The 7,488-nt window shown below is 47.6% G+C and overlaps 1 long non-coding RNA gene across 1 annotated transcript; it reads left to right on the top strand.

The window, feature by feature from the left end:
• The first annotated feature begins 224 nt into the window (after window positions 1–224).
• LOC137453708 (uncharacterized) lies at window positions 225–5,466 on the top strand. The gene is made up of 2 exons (XR_010990445.1): window positions 225–320; window positions 4,656–5,466. It is a non-coding gene; the product is annotated as an uncharacterized lncRNA (long non-coding RNA).
• Window positions 5,467–7,488: the final 2,022 nt, after the last annotated feature.

The raw sequence follows: 7,488 nt of genomic DNA, 5'->3' as shown, positions 1-7,488 counted from the left end.
GCCTTCTCTTCTCCAGTCTGAATAGCCCCAACTTTCTCAGTCTGTCCTCAGAGCAGAGGTTCTCCAGCCCTCTGCTCATTCTCATGGTCCTTCATTGGACACATTTCAGCACCTCCAGATCCTTCCTTTAGTAGGGGCCCCAGAACTGGCTGCAATACTCCAGGTGAGGTCTCACCAGAGTGGAGTAGAGGAGGAGTCTCCTCCCACCCCAGGTGTGGCCACTTTGCCCTCCCCACTCACTCCCCTATTTAATCCCTGCCAGGAAAGGCAGAAGCCCCAAGCTGAGCCCATCTGGGCTGAGGATCCTCCTCTCATCACTGGTGAGTGCCCATGGAGCACACTGGGTGATGGTGGTGGTGACAACAAAGGCCGGGGGGCCTGGTGGCCCCCCGGTTAGGTAGGGAAACTGTTGATGACTTCTCCAATATAGAGTCACAGAATTGTTAGGGTTGGAAGGGACCTCCAGGATCATCTAGTTCCAACTGTCCTGTTGGTAGCTTAGCGAAGATCCATTTAGCTGGTGGAGCTGGGCACCTCTGTGCAATTCAGGTTGATGTGGTGTGGGGGTTGAAGGTGTAGGAGGAGAAGCTAATGTGTGGCTGTGGGTCTAGGCTAGGAATGAGGAGGGTGGTGTAGCCTCTCTCACAGGGTCCAGGTAATATGGAGATATCCCCAGCATGTTAGGGTGGCTTTGCCTGGTTTGTGATCCTGAAAGTCCTACTCCCCTTAGTTGAGGGCAGCAGAGTGCTTCTCCGGGCTCCTGGTTGGGGCTCTTGTGGCCACGAAGACATGAGCTGACTCCTGCCATGCTCTTGAACTATGTGTAGCCCCAAGTGTATCTTTTCCTGCAGCTTAATGATTTCTTTATAGACCTCATGTTCATGGTTTTAATCCCCAGCTCATAGGAGGATTTGTGACACTGGGGATGCTTCTGTTTCTGACTCTTCTCCCAAGCTGTGTGGGTGGTGAGTAGAAAGACTCCTGTGCTGAGCAGAACCATCACACCTGGACATAAGACCTATGTGTGGATCTTGTTCCTTTCCTGGTTCTTTGTCTAAAAAGGAGGAAAAAGCTGAGAAGAAATCTCAGCAAAGGCTGACTTTAGAAGTAGGTCAGGAACCCCAAGTGATTTCTGCTGGTGGAGGGGTCTGGAGAAAAAAATCTTATGTGGAGTATTTGAGGCAACTGGGGTTGTTTAGCCTTGAGGGGAGACCTCATTGTTCTCTATAGCTCCCTAAAAGGTTTGAGTGAGGTGGGGTTTGGTCTCTTCCTCCATAGTATCAGGTGATAGAATGAGTGAGCCTTAAAAACCTCCAGGGATGAGGCTTCTACCACCTCCTGGACAACCTGTGCCAGTGTCTCACGACCCTCATGGCGAAGAACTTCTTCCTCACATCCAATCTGAATCTACCCATTTGTAGTTTTGTTCCATTCTCCCTAGTCCTTCACTACCTGACACCCTAAAAATTCCCTCCCCAGCTTTCTTGTAGCCCCCTTCAGATGCTGGAAGCCCACAATAAGGTCTCCTCAGAGCCTTGTCTTCTCCAGACTGAATAGCCCCAACTTCTGAGAGAGGTGCTCCAGCCCTCTGCTTGTCCTCATGGCCCTTCTGTGGACAGGTTTCAGCATGTCCAGATCCTTCCTGTAATAGGGGCTTCCAGGTATGAAGAAGGGATTGAGGCCATCTTCAGTAAATGTGCAGATGACACCAAATTGGATGGGGGTATTGATCTGTTTGAAGGTAAGAAGCTTCTGCAGAGGGATCTGGACAGGCTGGCTGGCTGGGTAGAGGACAATGGGATGAGATTCAACAAGACAAAGTGTCAGGTCCTGCACTTGGGTCACAACAACTCCAGACTGGGGACAGAGTGATAGGAAACTGCCCAGAGGAAAAGGACCTGGGAGTGTTGGCCAACAGCAGCTGGAAACGAGCCTGTATGTTCCCAGGTGGCCAAGGCGGCCACCAGCATCCTGGCTTGGATCAGCAATATCGTGGCCAGCAGGAGTACAGCAGGGATTGTTCCCATCTACTGGGCAATGGTGAGGACATACAGAGGATCTGGGGTTCAGTTTTGGGCCCCTCACTCCAAGAAGGATACTCAGGGGCTGGAGTATATCCAGAGAAGAGCAACGAAGCTGGTGAAGGGTCTGGAGCAGAGGTTTTGTGGAGAGTGGCTGAGGGACCTGGGGTTGTTCAGCCTGGAGGAAAGGAGGCTGTCTTTCTACAGCTCCCTGAAAGGAGGTTGGAGTGAGGCGGGGATCAATCTCTTCTTGCAAGGAATAAGCACTGGGACAAGAGGGAATGGCCTCAAGTTGTGCCAGTCACCATGCCTGGAGGTCTTCCAAAAACTGTGTAGAGATAGCAGATTGGGTTGTGGTTTAATGGATGTAGTGGTGTCCTCCTTTAGTTTTGCCTTGTGAAAAAACATTGTTGAACAGCTAAAAGAAATACTAGCTTTTTGTATCATTTGCATTAAGATATTTTCATACATGGTCAGACCTTCAAAGGTCTCTTCCAACCTAAAGCCTTCTATGAGTCTGATTGCCTGCAAGAAACCTGGGAAGGGGCTTTTTACAAGGGGTTGTAGTGATAGGGTATGGGGTGATGGCTTTGAGCTGCAGGAGGGGAGATTTAGACTAGAGATTAGGAAGAAATTCTTTACAGTGAAAGTGGTGAGGCACTGGAACAGGTTGCCCAGGAAAGTTGTGGATGCCCCCTTCATGGAGGTGCTCAAGGCCAGGTTGGAATGACCTGGTTTAGTGGAAGGTGTCCCTGCCCATGGCAGAGGGTTTGAACAGGTGAGGGTTGGTCTCTTCTCCCAGGCAACCAGCACCAGAACAAGAGGACACAGTCTCAAGCTGTGCCAGGGGAGGTTAAGGCTGGAGGTTAGGAAGAAATTTTACACAGAGAGAGTGATTGCCCATTGGAATGTGCTGCCCAGGGAGGTGGTGGAGTCACCATCACTGGAGGTGTTTAGGAGACTTGACAGGGTGCTTGGTTGCATGGGTTAGTTGACTAGGTGGAGTTGGATGATAGGTCGGATGCGATGATCTCGACGGTCTCTTCCAACCTGGTTTATTCTATTTTAAGGTGGATTCCATCCCAAACTATTCTATGATTCCATGAATTCCAGATGGGAGATTTCAGCTGGGAAAAGCCAGTTGCACACAAACTGGGAATTCCATCTGAAGCTTTTGCAAGGACACATGGATTTGCATCCCTGTGTCTGTAGGCAATGGTGATGGCGTTTCAATTAAGTCAGAGAGGCTCATTTTGATTTTAGAATTTCTGGTGTCTTTTAACATGCAGAAAAATTAAAGCAAGGATGACTCAAGAAATAGTTTTATCCCAAGAACAGTCCCAAAACTTCTTATATATGTGTGTGCATATATACACACACGAATGTAGGTAGAAATAATATCTCCATGTACCTGTGCCTGTCTTTTATAGGGATAAATAACTAAATCTTGATTTGGGATGAAGCAGGAGAGGAAATTTGAAGCTGTGACCCAGTCTAATACCAGCAGTATTGCTCAGCTGATATATTTTCAGGCATAGATTTAGTAAAACAGCTTATTCCCCCTCAATTTCCTGATGTGGTACATTTTGGGATTTTCTTTTATGTGCTCTGCAATGGGGACTAGCATTCATCTCCTGACAAATAGGTTATACCTGTATGCAGAAGGCTGGTGGAAACCCAGTTTTGCTAGTCTTAGAAACTGAAATATTCACTTTTTTTAGGGGGGAGGAGGGAATTGCAATCTTTGTTACTGTCTTAAAACTAAAATATTCCCTTTTTTCCCATTTCAATTTTATTACTCTCATAAATTAGTCAAATTTTTTTTTGGGGGGGGTGGAAATTGTGATTTTGTTACTGTCTTTAAAGCAAAATAGTCTCCATTTTTGGGGAGGGGAGATGCAATTTTGGCATAGTTTAAATAAAATAGTCCCCCTTTTAAATCTTTCATTTTTGGGGGGATTGCAATTTTGTTGCAGTCTTCAAATTAAAATAACTTTTTTTCTTAACTGGAATTTTGTTACTGCCTCAAACAAAAAACCATTCACTTTCTGCAATCCTAGAATCTGGTTTGATTGCCCCAAATCAACTTCCATCTGTATTAACACATCATTATATAGCATAATGCAAAATGTCTTTCCCTTCCTCTCCAAATTCATGCCTCATTTGAAATAAGAGGGGCTCTAACAAGGGCTTTCTGATGTTCTCCACTTTCCATGCCAGCTGGTGGGACTAGATCCTGGTCCATTTGAGGGATAACTTTGCCCTCTGATGGATGCTTTTTCTCCTAGACAAACAGATGATCAACAGCTGATGGCAATGCCTCTCCCCACCCCGGACAGCTCCTCTGGATGGTTTGGTTTAAAAATAAATCTTGGGATGACCAGGGGATCCCAGGGTGGAAGGAAGGTGGTATGGAGTCCTCAGGAGACATGCTGAGGAAGGAATGCCCACCACTGTGCTCCTCCCTGGTGGGACAGGGAGAACTGCCCTCCTTGTTTGCAAAGGCATCTTTATGGGAAGGAAGCCAAAGTTCTCCGCGTGCCCCGGCTGGCGTGGAGGAATGTCCTTAAGGAATGTCCCTCCACTCCTGCCAGCATCCGGGCTGGGGTCCTGACCTGTCTCCTCCCTTTGCAGGGGGGATGTTTCTTGGGCACCGTGCTTCTCAGCCGAGCAGCCCCATCCGAAGCAGCTGTGCGGGGACCTGCCATCTCCCTCCAATCCATCTGCCCTGGAATCGCTGCATGGCAACCAAACAGGATTTGTTCCACTACAATTTGTCAAGATTGGACGAGGCCTCAAAGTTGGCAGAGACACATATTAAAGGTTTCTCAGGGATTGGAGAGGCAGGCAATTACCTTCTTGGGCTCCCATTGCTGTTCTATAGCACAGGAGGGCTGAAGGAGTTTCTCGTCATTCCCTGCCAATGAAGAAACAAAAGATCAAGACCCCCTCTTGCCGTCTCAAACCACCACATGCTTTGGGTGGAAATGTAAAACAACAGCTGTGGGTCTGCTAGCACCATGGTCCCCTGCATTCAGCCCAATGGTGGCTGTCCCAAACCGCAGAAGTACCTCAAGACCTGACCTGAAGAAAGCATCCCTAAAGAAGTCCAACATTTGCCATACTCCTCCTTCAGTTGTGTCTGGTCCATCCATGACAACTGGAAGGGCTGGAGACTTTGCAGCATGTTGAGGGATGAGATGGGGATGTGTTGGAGTTGCCAAACGAGATTCATAGAATCATTGCATGGTGCGGGGTGGAAGAGACCTTAAAGATCATCTGGTTCCAACCCCCCTGCCATGGGCAGAGACACCTCCCCCTAAGACCAGGTAGCTCAAGGCTCTGTCCAACCCAGCCTTGAACACCTCTGGGAAGGGGACATTCACAACCTCTACAAACAACCTATTCCTGTGTCTCAATAAAGATGTTTGGTTGCAACCACCAACCCCTTGAAGGCTTTAATTTCGGGGAAGAGGGCTGGCTCACAGGGAGGGAGATGTCTGTCTACATGAACCCTGGCAGGAGAAGGAGTGGAAGAAGCAAACAGTTGTGATTGGGGCACTTCTGGGAAGGTGGGAGGAATGAGATCACGTCTCTGGAGGGATGCCAGCCTACCCGAGATGGGGAGATGGCGCTTTGTGCCAACCAAACCACTCTGTTCCAGCTGATGTAACATCTTGCTTTCTACAACTCCCTGAAAGGAAGCTATAGTGAGGTGGGGATCGGTGTCTTCTCCCCAGTATTAGGTGACAGGACAAGAGGAAATGACCTCAAGTTGTGCCAGGGGAGGTTTAGGTTAGATATTAGGAAAGAAAACATTGCTGAAAGAGTGGCCAGGCATTGGAGCAGGCTGCCCAGGGAAGTGGTGGAGTCACCATACCTGGAGGTGTTCAAGCGATGCATGGACATGACACTTTGGGACGTCAATGGGTGGACTTGATGGTCTTGGAGGCCTTTTCCAACTGAAATGATCCCATGATCTTCAGGGGACCTTTTCTGCTTAGAGCTCATCTAACTTCCTCATTATTTGCCCCCCAAAGTAATTTCCAGGGCTTTCCTGGGGAGCAAGGGAAAAAATACTCCCGGAAAGAGATTGTCTCTGAGGGAGGTTGTCTTTGAAAGTACCTCCTCTGCACAGCCAGGTGCCTGTTCCTGAGTCTGGCTTGTGTCAGCCTTCATTTTGGCTAAGCTGGAATAACTCCAGTGAAATCACTGGGGACTGCAGTGGAGCAGACCCAGCATGAGCTGAAGCAGAAATTAACCCTTGGCACATGCCCATGGATTTATCTGAAGGCCCTTTGTAGGCAAAAGATTTTATTACACTGGCTTAAGTGGGCTTTGGATGGAGCCTCTAGAAAATGCAGTGGGAGGGTTGTTAGGAAACCTGCCTAGCTAATTAATCAAATAAATCACCCGTGTTCAACCATCTGAAGTGGAGGTGGCACGGCTGTAAGCACTGCTCCAGGATTCCCAGCTTTGTATCTCTGGGATGATTATTATTTAATTACACTGAGGCTGCAGTTGGGAGGCTGCAGTTGGCAGGTGAGAACTCCCCGCTTTCGTATGAGCGGTGGGGAGAGCTGAGCTTTCTGTTCTGATGGGGAATTGTCACTCAGGATATTGAGCTGAGTTCAAAACAGTGGCGTTCAGAAAGGAAGGGAGAAAGAGAGAAACAGAAAGAGAGGAGGGAAGGAATTCAGGAGGAAGGAAGGAGGGAAGGGAAGGAGGGAGAAATGAGGGAAGAAATGGAGGGAGGGAATAAAAAAGGAGGAAAGGAAGGAATTTGGAAGGAATTTGGAAGAAATTTGGGTGGAAGGAAGGAAAGAAGGGGAAGGAAGGAAGTAAATGAAAGAGAGAAAGAGAAAGAAAGAAAAAGCAAGCAAGAAAGTGAGAAAGAAAGAGAAAGTGTTTTCTACTTTGAGCTGAAAGGGAAGCAAAGAAATAACTCCCTACTGAGAGTAATTCTTATCGTTTTGAGATATGATGACAGATGAAAAGGAACTTCAGAGCTGAGCTAAAAAGAGATTCCTAGCATTGCAGGGGGAAAAGGGCCAATATTTTGTGGGGAATTTTCGTGGCAAATGCAGTCATTTATTTCTGTTGCCAAAACATTGATTTGAGATGCTTTGATTGTCCCCCTCCCGCCTGACAATAATTGTATATCTTGTGGTGTTAATTTCTTAGGGCTTGTCAAAGAGAACTGAAAGCCAAACACATCACAGGTACAACAGGGAGAAGGATGGCTTTAACTTCCCCTTTCATTTGGTTTATTAACACAGAATATTTCCCTACTCTAGTTTCTGGCTGGAGGTTGCAGTTTCTTTCTTAAAGGCTCAGCCGTGCTGGCACTGAACTCCTGCTGATTTCCCTGCTGAACCTCATCTGGCTTCATATTAGAATCATTGGGTGTTGGGAAGGGAGGATTATAGTATGAGTTGCTGTGAGGATTTTGCTTTTTGGGGTGTTG

This window comes from Melanerpes formicivorus, unplaced genomic scaffold, assembly GCF_026170545.1.
Source record: "Melanerpes formicivorus ecotype bairdi unplaced genomic scaffold, bMelFor1.0.p_v2 SCAF_71, whole genome shotgun sequence".
Taxonomy (NCBI): Eukaryota; Metazoa; Chordata; class Aves; order Piciformes; family Picidae; genus Melanerpes; species Melanerpes formicivorus.
Note: the sequence above shows the minus strand (reverse complement) of the source record. Positions and strands in the feature narration are given on the sequence as shown.